Here is a 12,694-nt window from a genome sequence, read left to right as displayed (position 1 = left end):
TATATATTCACTAGCTTAAAACTTAAACCTAATCTTAAAGTTTAGATGGGGTACACACCCCCACAAACCCTACTAAAGTTTAGAGGGGGTACACACCCCCACAAACCCTATTAAAGTTTAGATGGGGTACACACCCCCACAAACCCTACTAAAGTTTAGATGGGGTACACACCCCCACAAACCCTATTCACTCCCCGATTAACCCTGGCTTTAGCCCCACAAACCCAAAGCACATCCTGATTGACCCTTGCTAAACTCCCATAGACATTGTCCCGTGTCAAGAGGGGTAATTTCAACAGGAATAAGTGTTGGGTCTGATTGGTGAAGGCGTCGGCCAGTTTAAATATATCCACTAGCCTAAAATTTAAACCTAATCCTAAGGTCCAAAAGGGGCATACACCCCCACAAACCCTAGGAACTCTGGCTTCAGCCGTACAAACCTAAAGCACACCCTGACTGATCAACAGGGATAAGTGTTGGGCCTGGTTGGTAAAGGCGTGGGCCAGTTTAAAGTGGCAGGATCGTGTGAAACTGAATCTCTGGTGGCGAGATCAGAAAGCACAAGAGGGCTGAATTGCCCACTGCCTGTATGGTTTAAAATTTAAACCTAATCCAGATGGGGTGCACATCCCCATAAATTTTAGGCACTTCCCGATTAACTCTGGTTTTAGCCGCACAAACCCAAAGCACACCCTGATTGACCCTTGTTAAATCCCCATAGACTTAGTGCTCCGGGTCGAGAGGGGTAAATTTCAACAGGGATGAGTGTTGGACTTGGTTAGTGAAGGCGTCGGTCATTTTGAAGTGGCAGGGTCGTGTGAAACTGAATCTCAAGTGGCAAGTTCAGAAAGCACAAGAGGGCTGAATTGCCCACTGCCCGCATAATTTCACCCTAACTTAGTAAATTCCCATAAATTGGATATTCTGTGTTAAGAGGGGCAGGTTTCAATAAAGGCAAGTGGTGGACCTGGTTAATGAAGGCGTGGGCCAGTTCAAAGTGGCAGGGTCACGTGAAATTGAATCTCAAGTGGCGAGATCAAAAAACACGAGGGGGCTTTTTTGCTCACTGCCCGCATAATCTCAACCTAACCTTACAGTGACACGCTCTTCATTCTCCAGGCCACTGGAGGCCAATAAGAAGGCTTAGATATTTAAACCCAAATGGACAGTGTACCTTTAAGAGTTGAATAGGTAAGGCTGCTTGGTATCCTAGCAACAGATAGGGTCTGCAGTTGGAGTGGTCAGACAGGTTTTAGGACACAATAAAAGTGGAGATGGAGTCCCGGGCTAGGGATGTTTTAACCGGATAGCATTTTTCAGAGACCTCCCCGGGAGACCGGAGTGATGGGAGTAAGTGGATTTGGTCTCCCAGGCGGGAGTCAAGCGTTGTTGGAGGCAGTTTGTTGGAGTTAAAATGGTTGACCAAGACACAAAACTAGTGGTAAGAATATTATTGTTTTATTTTCCATGTAACCCTTGGCATATAGATGCCAGGTAGTGATTTTTTTAAAAAAATATCATTACCCTTAGAATTACATGCCTCTCATTATTGGTCCCTGGGAGGAATACAGGCAGTGTCTGAGCCTGACACTGTTGGGCCACCTCGAGTAGGGTGTCTAGTGATTAAAGGCCCGAAACACCTGATGATCCGAGGTTACATTACTGATGATGTGTCCCAGTGCACACCCGGTTCGTTGAACCAAGTGGTGTCGGACCTTGATAATGAAAGGCATGGTCCAGATTAACCTGGCTTTATTATACTAGCTCATTCGCCATAGCAGTTCATATACCGTCATTTAAAATTCTGTATTCTAATATCTCCTAGTCAAACATATATATTCACTAGCTTAAAACTTAAACCTAATCTTAAAGTTTAGATGGGGTACACACCCCCACAAACCCTACTAAAGTTTAGAGGGGGTACACACCCCCACAAACCCTATTAAAGTTTAGATGGGGTACACACCCCCACAAACCCTACTAAAGTTTAGATGGGGTACACACCCCCACAAACCCTATTCACTCCCCGATTAACCCTGGCTTTAGCCCCACAAACCCAAAGCACATCCTGATTGACCCTTGCTAAACTCCCATAGACATTGTCCCGTGTCAAGAGGGGTAATTTCAACAGGAATAAGTGTTGGGTCTGATTGGTGAAGGCGTCGGCCAGTTTAAATATATCCACTAGCCTAAAATTTAAACCTAATCCTAAGGTCCAAAAGGGGCATACACCCCCACAAACCCTAGGAACTCTGGCTTCAGCCGTACAAACCTAAAGCACACCCTGACTGATCAACAGGGATAAGTGTTGGGCCTGGTTGGTAAAGGCGTGGGCCAGTTTAAAGTGGCAGGATCGTGTGAAACTGAATCTCTGGTGGCGAGATCAGAAAGCACAAGAGGGCTGAATTGCCCACTGCCTGTATGGTTTAAAATTTAAACCTAATCCAGATGGGGTGCACATCCCCATAAATTTTAGGCACTTCCCGATTAACTCTGGTTTTAGCCGCACAAACCCAAAGCACACCCTGATTGACCCTTGTTAAATCCCCATAGACTTAGTGCTCCGGGTCGAGAGGGGTAAATTTCAACAGGGATGAGTGTTGGACTTGGTTAGTGAAGGCGTCGGTCATTTTGAAGTGGCAGGGTCGTGTGAAACTGAATCTCAAGTGGCAAGTTCAGAAAGCACAAGAGGGCTGAATTGCCCACTGCCCGCATAATTTCACCCTAACTTAGTAAATTCCCATAAATTGGATATTCTGTGTTAAGAGGGGCAGGTTTCAATAAAGGCAAGTGGTGGACCTGGTTAATGAAGGCGTGGGCCAGTTCAAAGTGGCAGGGTCACGTGAAATTGAATCTCAAGTGGCGAGATCAAAAAACACGAGGGGGCTTTTTTGCCCACTGCCCGCATAATCTCAACCTAACCTTACAGTGACACGCTCTTCATTCTCCAGGCCACTGGAGGCCAATAAGAAGGCTTAGATATTTAAACCCAAATGGACAGTGTACCTTTAAGAGTTGAATAGGTAAGGCTGCTTGGTATCCTAGCAACAGATAGGGTCTGCAGTTGGAGTGGTCAGACAGGTTTTAGGACACAATAAAAGTGGAGATGGAGTCCCGGGCTAGGGATGTTTTAACCGGATAGCATTTTTCAGAGACCTCCCCGGGAGACCGGAGTGATGGGAGTAAGTGGATTTGGTCTCCCAGGCGGGAGTCAAGCGTTGTTGGAGGCAGTTTGTTGGAGTTAAAATGGTTGACCAAGACACAAAACTAGTGGTAAGAATATTATTGTTTTATTTTCCATGTAACCCTTGGCATATAGATGCCAGGTAGTGATTTTTTTAAAAAAATATCATTACCCTTAGAATTACATGCCTCTCATTATTGGTCCCTGGGAGGAATACAGGCAGTGTCTGAGCCTGACACTGTTGGGCCACCTCGAGTAGGGTGTCTAGTGATTAAAGGCCCGAAACACCTGATGATCCGAGGTTACATTACTGATGATGTGTCCCAGTGCACACCCGGTTCGTTGAACCAAGTGGTGTCGGACCTTGATAATGAAAGGCATGGTCCAGATTAACCTGGCTTTATTATACTAGCTCATTCGCCATAGCAGTTCATATACCGTCATTTAAAATTCTGTATTCTAATATCTCCTAGTCAAACATATATATTCACTAGCTTAAAACTTAAACCTAATCTTAAAGTTTAGATGGGGTACACACCCCCACAAACCCTACTAAAGTTTAGAGGGGGTACACACCCCCACAAACCCTATTAAAGTTTAGATGGGGTACACACCCCCACAAACCCTACTAAAGTTTAGATGGGGTACACACCCCCACAAACCCTATTCACTCCCCGATTAACCCTGGCTTTAGCCCCACAAACCCAAAGCACATCCTGATTGACCCTTGCTAAACTCCCATAGACATTGTCCCGTGTCAAGAGGGGTAATTTCAACAGGAATAAGTGTTGGGTCTGATTGGTGAAGGCGTCGGCCAGTTTAAATATATCCACTAGCCTAAAATTTAAACCTAATCCTAAGGTCCAAAAGGGGCATACACCCCCACAAACCCTAGGAACTCTGGCTTCAGCCGTACAAACCTAAAGCACACCCTGACTGATCAACAGGGATAAGTGTTGGGCCTGGTTGGTAAAGGCGTGGGCCAGTTTAAAGTGGCAGGATCGTGTGAAACTGAATCTCTGGTGGCGAGATCAGAAAGCACAAGAGGGCTGAATTGCCCACTGCCTGTATGGTTTAAAATTTAAACCTAATCCAGATGGGGTGCACATCCCCATAAATTTTAGGCACTTCCCGATTAACTCTGGTTTTAGCCGCACAAACCCAAAGCACACCCTGATTGACCCTTGTTAAATCCCCATAGACTTAGTGCTCCGGGTCGAGAGGGGTAAATTTCAACAGGGATGAGTGTTGGACTTGGTTAGTGAAGGCGTCGGTCATTTTGAAGTGGCAGGGTCGTGTGAAACTGAATCTCAAGTGGCAAGTTCAGAAAGCACAAGAGGGCTGAATTGCCCACTGCCCGCATAATTTCACCCTAACTTAGTAAATTCCCATAAATTGGATATTCTGTGTTAAGAGGGGCAGGTTTCAATAAAGGCAAGTGGTGGACCTGGTTAATGAAGGCGTGGGCCAGTTCAAAGTGGCAGGGTCACGTGAAATTGAATCTCAAGTGGCGAGATCAAAAAACACGAGGGGGCTTTTTTGCCCACTGCCCGCATAATCTCAACCTAACCTTACAGTGACACGCTCTTCATTCTCCAGGCCACTGGAGGCCAATAAGAAGGCTTAGATATTTAAACCCAAATGGACAGTGTACCTTTAAGAGTTGAATAGGTAAGGCTGCTTGGTATCCTAGCAACAGATAGGGTCTGCAGTTGGAGTGGTCAGACAGGTTTTAGGACACAATAAAAGTGGAGATGGAGTCCCGGGCTAGGGATGTTTTAACCGGATAGCATTTTTCAGAGACCTCCCCGGGAGACCGGAGTGATGGGAGTAAGTGGATTTGGTCTCCCAGGCGGGAGTCAAGCGTTGTTGGAGGCAGTTTGTTGGAGTTAAAATGGTTGACCAAGACACAAAACTAGTGGTAAGAATATTATTGTTTTATTTTCCATGTAACCCTTGGCATATAGATGCCAGGTAGTGATTTTTTTAAAAAAATATCATTACCCTTAGAATTACATGCCTCTCATTATTGGTCCCTGGGAGGAATACAGGCAGTGTCTGAGCCTGACACTGTTGGGCCACCTCGAGTAGGGTGTCTAGTGATTAAAGGCCCGAAACACCTGATGATCCGAGGTTACATTACTGATGATGTGTCCCAGTGCACACCCGGTTCGTTGAACCAAGTGGTGTCGGACCTTGATAATGAAAGGCATGGTCCAGATTAACCTGGCTTTATTATACTAGCTCATTCGCCATAGCAGTTCATATACCGTCATTTAAAATTCTGTATTCTAATATCTCCTAGTCAAACATATATATTCACTAGCTTAAAACTTAAACCTAATCTTAAAGTTTAGATGGGGTACACACCCCCACAAACCCTACTAAAGTTTAGAGGGGGTACACACCCCCACAAACCCTATTAAAGTTTAGATGGGGTACACACCCCCACAAACCCTACTAAAGTTTAGATGGGGTACACACCCCCACAAACCCTATTCACTCCCCGATTAACCCTGGCTTTAGCCCCACAAACCCAAAGCACATCCTGATTGACCCTTGCTAAACTCCCATAGACATTGTCCCGTGTCAAGAGGGGTAATTTCAACAGGAATAAGTGTTGGGTCTGATTGGTGAAGGCGTCGGCCAGTTTAAATATATCCACTAGCCTAAAATTTAAACCTAATCCTAAGGTCCAAAAGGGGCATACACCCCCACAAACCCTAGGAACTCTGGCTTCAGCCGTACAAACCTAAAGCACACCCTGACTGATCAACAGGGATAAGTGTTGGGCCTGGTTGGTAAAGGCGTGGGCCAGTTTAAAGTGGCAGGATCGTGTGAAACTGAATCTCTGGTGGCGAGATCAGAAAGCACAAGAGGGCTGAATTGCCCACTGCCTGTATGGTTTAAAATTTAAACCTAATCCAGATGGGGTGCACATCCCCATAAATTTTAGGCACTTCCCGATTAACTCTGGTTTTAGCCGCACAAACCCAAAGCACACCCTGATTGACCCTTGTTAAATCCCCATAGACTTAGTGCTCCGGGTCGAGAGGGGTAAATTTCAACAGGGATGAGTGTTGGACTTGGTTAGTGAAGGCGTCGGTCATTTTGAAGTGGCAGGGTCGTGTGAAACTGAATCTCAAGTGGCAAGTTCAGAAAGCACAAGAGGGCTGAATTGCCCACTGCCCGCATAATTTCACCCTAACTTAGTAAATTCCCATAAATTGGATATTCTGTGTTAAGAGGGGCAGGTTTCAATAAAGGCAAGTGGTGGACCTGGTTAATGAAGGCGTGGGCCAGTTCAAAGTGGCAGGGTCACGTGAAATTGAATCTCAAGTGGCGAGATCAAAAAACACGAGGGGGCTTTTTTGCCCACTGCCCGCATAATCTCAACCTAACCTTACAGTGACACGCTCTTCATTCTCCAGGCCACTGGAGGCCAATAAGAAGGCTTAGATATTTAAACCCAAATGGACAGTGTACCTTTAAGAGTTGAATAGGTAAGGCTGCTTGGTATCCTAGCAACAGATAGGGTCTGCAGTTGGAGTGGTCAGACAGGTTTTAGGACACAATAAAAGTGGAGATGGAGTCCCGGGCTAGGGATGTTTTAACCGGATAGCATTTTTCAGAGACCTCCCCGGGAGACCGGAGTGATGGGAGTAAGTGGATTTGGTCTCCCAGGCGGGAGTCAAGCGTTGTTGGAGGCAGTTTGTTGGAGTTAAAATGGTTGACCAAGACACAAAACTAGTGGTAAGAATATTATTGTTTTATTTTCCATGTAACCCTTGGCATATAGATGCCAGGTAGTGATTTTTTTAAAAAAATATCATTACCCTTTGAATTACATGCCTCTCATTATTGGTCCCTGGGAGGAATACAGGCAGTGTCTGAGCCTGACACTGTTGGGCCACCTCGAGTAGGGTGTCTAGTGATTAAAGGCCCGAAACACCTGATGATCCGAGGTTACATTACTGATGATGTGTCCCAGTGCACACCCGGTTCGTTGAACCAAGTGGTGTCGGACCTTGATAATGAAAGGCATGGTCCAGATTAACCTGGCTTTATTATACTAGCTCATTCGCCATAGCAGTTCATATACCGTCATTTAAAATTCTGTATTCTAATATCTCCTAGTCAAACATATATATTCACTAGCTTAAAACTTAAACCTAATCTTAAAGTTTAGATGGGGTACACACCCCCACAAACCCTACTAAAGTTTAGAGGGGGTACACACCCCCACAAACCCTATTAAAGTTTAGATGGGGTACACACCCCCACAAACCCTACTAAAGTTTAGATGGGGTACACACCCCCACAAACCCTATTCACTCCCCGATTAACCCTGGCTTTAGCCCCACAAACCCAAAGCACATCCTGATTGACCCTTGCTAAACTCCCATAGACATTGTCCCGTGTCAAGAGGGGTAATTTCAACAGGAATAAGTGTTGGGTCTGATTGGTGAAGGCGTCGGCCAGTTTAAATATATCCACTAGCCTAAAATTTAAACCTAATCCTAAGGTCCAAAAGGGGCATACACCCCCACAAACCCTAGGAACTCTGGCTTCAGCCGTACAAACCTAAAGCACACCCTGACTGATCAACAGGGATAAGTGTTGGGCCTGGTTGGTAAAGGCGTGGGCCAGTTTAAAGTGGCAGGATCGTGTGAAACTGAATCTCTGGTGGCGAGATCAGAAAGCACAAGAGGGCTGAATTGCCCACTGCCTGTATGGTTTAAAATTTAAACCTAATCCAGATGGGGTGCACATCCCCATAAATTTTAGGCACTTCCCGATTAACTCTGGTTTTAGCCGCACAAACCCAAAGCACACCCTGATTGACCCTTGTTAAATCCCCATAGACTTAGTGCTCCGGGTCGAGAGGGGTAAATTTCAACAGGGATGAGTGTTGGACTTGGTTAGTGAAGGCGTCGGTCATTTTGAAGTGGCAGGGTCGTGTGAAACTGAATCTCAAGTGGCAAGTTCAGAAAGCACAAGAGGGCTGAATTGCCCACTGCCCGCATAATTTCACCCTAACTTAGTAAATTCCCATAAATTGGATATTCTGTGTTAAGAGGGGCAGGTTTCAATAAAGGCAAGTGGTGGACCTGGTTAATGAAGGCGTGGGCCAGTTCAAAGTGGCAGGGTCACGTGAAATTGAATCTCAAGTGGCGAGATCAAAAAACACGAGGGGGCTTTTTTGCCCACTGCCCGCATAATCTCAACCTAACCTTACAGTGACACGCTCTTCATTCTCCAGGCCACTGGAGGCCAATAAGAAGGCTTAGATATTTAAACCCAAATGGACAGTGTACCTTTAAGAGTTGAATAGGTAAGGCTGCTTGGTATCCTAGCAACAGATAGGGTCTGCAGTTGGAGTGGTCAGACAGGTTTTAGGACACAATAAAAGTGGAGATGGAGTCCCGGGCTAGGGATGTTTTAACCGGATAGCATTTTTCAGAGACCTCCCCGGGAGACCGGAGTGATGGGAGTAAGTGGATTTGGTCTCCCAGGCGGGAGTCAAGCGTTGTTGGAGGCAGTTTGTTGGAGTTAAAATGGTTGACCAAGACACAAAACTAGTGGTAAGAATATTATTGTTTTATTTTCCATGTAACCCTTGGCATATAGATGCCAGGTAGTGATTTTTTTAAAAAAATATCATTACCCTTAGAATTACATGCCTCTCATTATTGGTCCCTGGGAGGAATACAGGCAGTGTCTGAGCCTGACACTGTTGGGCCACCTCGAGTAGGGTGTCTAGTGATTAAAGGCCCGAAACACCTGATGATCCGAGGTTACATTACTGATGATGTGTCCCAGTGCACACCCGGTTCGTTGAACCAAGTGGTGTCGGACCTTGATAATGAAAGGCATGGTCCAGATTAACCTGGCTTTATTATACTAGCTCATTCGCCATAGCAGTTCATATACCGTCATTTAAAATTCTGTATTCTAATATCTCCTAGTCAAACATATATATTCACTAGCTTAAAACTTAAACCTAATCTTAAAGTTTAGATGGGGTACACACCCCCACAAACCCTACTAAAGTTTAGAGGGGGTACACACCCCCACAAACCCTATTAAAGTTTAGATGGGGTACACACCCCCACAAACCCTACTAAAGTTTAGATGGGGTACACACCCCCACAAACCCTATTCACTCCCCGATTAACCCTGGCTTTAGCCCCACAAACCCAAAGCACATCCTGATTGACCCTTGCTAAACTCCCATAGACATTGTCCCGTGTCAAGAGGGGTAATTTCAACAGGAATAAGTGTTGGGTCTGATTGGTGAAGGCGTCGGCCAGTTTAAATATATCCACTAGCCTAAAATTTAAACCTAATCCTAAGGTCCAAAAGGGGCATACACCCCCACAAACCCTAGGAACTCTGGCTTCAGCCGTACAAACCTAAAGCACACCCTGACTGATCAACAGGGATAAGTGTTGGGCCTGGTTGGTAAAGGCGTGGGCCAGTTTAAAGTGGCAGGATCGTGTGAAACTGAATCTCTGGTGGCGAGATCAGAAAGCACAAGAGGGCTGAATTGCCCACTGCCTGTATGGTTTAAAATTTAAACCTAATCCAGATGGGGTGCACATCCCCATAAATTTTAGGCACTTCCCGATTAACTCTGGTTTTAGCCGCACAAACCCAAAGCACACCCTGATTGACCCTTGTTAAATCCCCATAGACTTAGTGCTCCGGGTCGAGAGGGGTAAATTTCAACAGGGATGAGTGTTGGACTTGGTTAGTGAAGGCGTCGGTCATTTTGAAGTGGCAGGGTCGTGTGAAACTGAATCTCAAGTGGCAAGTTCAGAAAGCACAAGAGGGCTGAATTGCCCACTGCCCGCATAATTTCACCCTAACTTAGTAAATTCCCATAAATTGGATATTCTGTGTTAAGAGGGGCAGGTTTCAATAAAGGCAAGTGGTGGACCTGGTTAATGAAGGCGTGGGCCAGTTCAAAGTGGCAGGGTCACGTGAAATTGAATCTCAAGTGGCGAGATCAAAAAACACGAGGGGGCTTTTTTGCCCACTGCCCGCATAATCTCAACCTAACCTTACAGTGACACGCTCTTCATTCTCCAGGCCACTGGAGGCCAATAAGAAGGCTTAGATATTTAAACCCAAATGGACAGTGTACCTTTAAGAGTTGAATAGGTAAGGCTGCTTGGTATCCTAGCAACAGATAGGGTCTGCAGTTGGAGTGGTCAGACAGGTTTTAGGACACAATAAAAGTGGAGATGGAGTCCCGGGCTAGGGATGTTTTAACCGGATAGCATTTTTCAGAGACCTCCCCGGGAGACCGGAGTGATGGGAGTAAGTGGATTTGGTCTCCCAGGCGGGAGTCAAGCGTTGTTGGAGGCAGTTTGTTGGAGTTAAAATGGTTGACCAAGACACAAAACTAGTGGTAAGAATATTATTGTTTTATTTTCCATGTAACCCTTGGCATATAGATGCCAGGTAGTGATTTTTTTAAAAAAATATCATTACCCTTTGAATTACATGCCTCTCATTATTGGTCCCTGGGAGGAATACAGGCAGTGTCTGAGCCTGACACTGTTGGGCCACCTCGAGTAGGGTGTCTAGTGATTAAAGGCCCGAAACACCTGATGATCCGAGGTTACATTACTGATGATGTGTCCCAGTGCACACCCGGTTCGTTGAACCAAGTGGTGTCGGACCTTGATAATGAAAGGCATGGTCCAGATTAACCTGGCTTTATTATACTAGCTCATTCGCCATAGCAGTTCATATACCGTCATTTAAAATTCTGTATTCTAATATCTCCTAGTCAAACATATATATTCACTAGCTTAAAACTTAAACCTAATCTTAAAGTTTAGATGGGGTACACACCCCCACAAACCCTACTAAAGTTTAGAGGGGGTACACACCCCCACAAACCCTATTAAAGTTTAGATGGGGTACACACCCCCACAAACCCTACTAAAGTTTAGATGGGGTACACACCCCCACAAACCCTATTCACTCCCCGATTAACCCTGGCTTTAGCCCCACAAACCCAAAGCACATCCTGATTGACCCTTGCTAAACTCCCATAGACATTGTCCCGTGTCAAGAGGGGTAATTTCAACAGGAATAAGTGTTGGGTCTGATTGGTGAAGGCGTCGGCCAGTTTAAATATATCCACTAGCCTAAAATTTAAACCTAATCCTAAGGTCCAAAAGGGGCATACACCCCCACAAACCCTAGGAACTCTGGCTTCAGCCGTACAAACCTAAAGCACACCCTGACTGATCAACAGGGATAAGTGTTGGGCCTGGTTGGTAAAGGCGTGGGCCAGTTTAAAGTGGCAGGATCGTGTGAAACTGAATCTCTGGTGGCGAGATCAGAAAGCACAAGAGGGCTGAATTGCCCACTGCCTGTATGGTTTAAAATTTAAACCTAATCCAGATGGGGTGCACATCCCCATAAATTTTAGGCACTTCCCGATTAACTCTGGTTTTAGCCGCACAAACCCAAAGCACACCCTGATTGACCCTTGTTAAATCCCCATAGACTTAGTGCTCCGGGTCGAGAGGGGTAAATTTCAACAGGGATGAGTGTTGGACTTGGTTAGTGAAGGCGTCGGTCATTTTGAAGTGGCAGGGTCGTGTGAAACTGAATCTCAAGTGGCAAGTTCAGAAAGCACAAGAGGGCTGAATTGCCCACTGCCCGCATAATTTCACCCTAACTTAGTAAATTCCCATAAATTGGATATTCTGTGTTAAGAGGGGCAGGTTTCAATAAAGGCAAGTGGTGGACCTGGTTAATGAAGGCGTGGGCCAGTTCAAAGTGGCAGGGTCACGTGAAATTGAATCTCAAGTGGCGAGATCAAAAAACACGAGGGGGCTTTTTTGCCCACTGCCCGCATAATCTCAACCTAACCCTAACCCTAACCCTAACCCTAACCCTATTCACTAGCTTAAAACTTAAACCTAATCTTAAAGTTTAGATGGGGTACACACCCCCACAAACCCTACTAAAGTTTAGATGGGGTACACACCCCCACAAACCCTACTAAAGTTTAGATGGGGTACACACCCCCACAAACCCTACTAAAGTTTAGATGGGGTACACACCCCCACAAACCCTATTCACTCCCCGATTAACCCTGGCTTTAGCCCCACAAACCCAAAGCACATCCTGATTGACCCTTGCTAAACCCCCATAGACAGTGTCCCGTGTCAAGAGGGGTAATTTCAACAGGAATAAGTGTTGGGTCTGATTGGTGAAGGCGTCGGCCAGTTTAAATATATCCACTAGCCTAAAATTTAAACCTAATCCTAAGGTCCAAAAGGGGCATACACCCCCACAAACCCTAGGAACTCTGGCTTCAGCCGTACAAACCTAAAGCACACCCTGACTGATCAACAGGGATAAGTGTTGGGCCTGGTTGGTAAAGGCGTGGGTCAGTTTAAAGTGGCAGGATCGTGTGAAACTGAATCTCTGGTGGCGAGATCAGAAAGCACAAGAGGGCTGAATTGCCCACTGCCTGTA

Source organism: Hemitrygon akajei, chromosome 9, assembly GCF_048418815.1.
Source record: "Hemitrygon akajei chromosome 9, sHemAka1.3, whole genome shotgun sequence".
Taxonomy (NCBI): Eukaryota; Metazoa; Chordata; class Chondrichthyes; order Myliobatiformes; family Dasyatidae; genus Hemitrygon; species Hemitrygon akajei.
The sequence above is the reverse complement of the archived record's forward strand: the minus strand, read 5'-3'. Positions refer to the sequence as shown.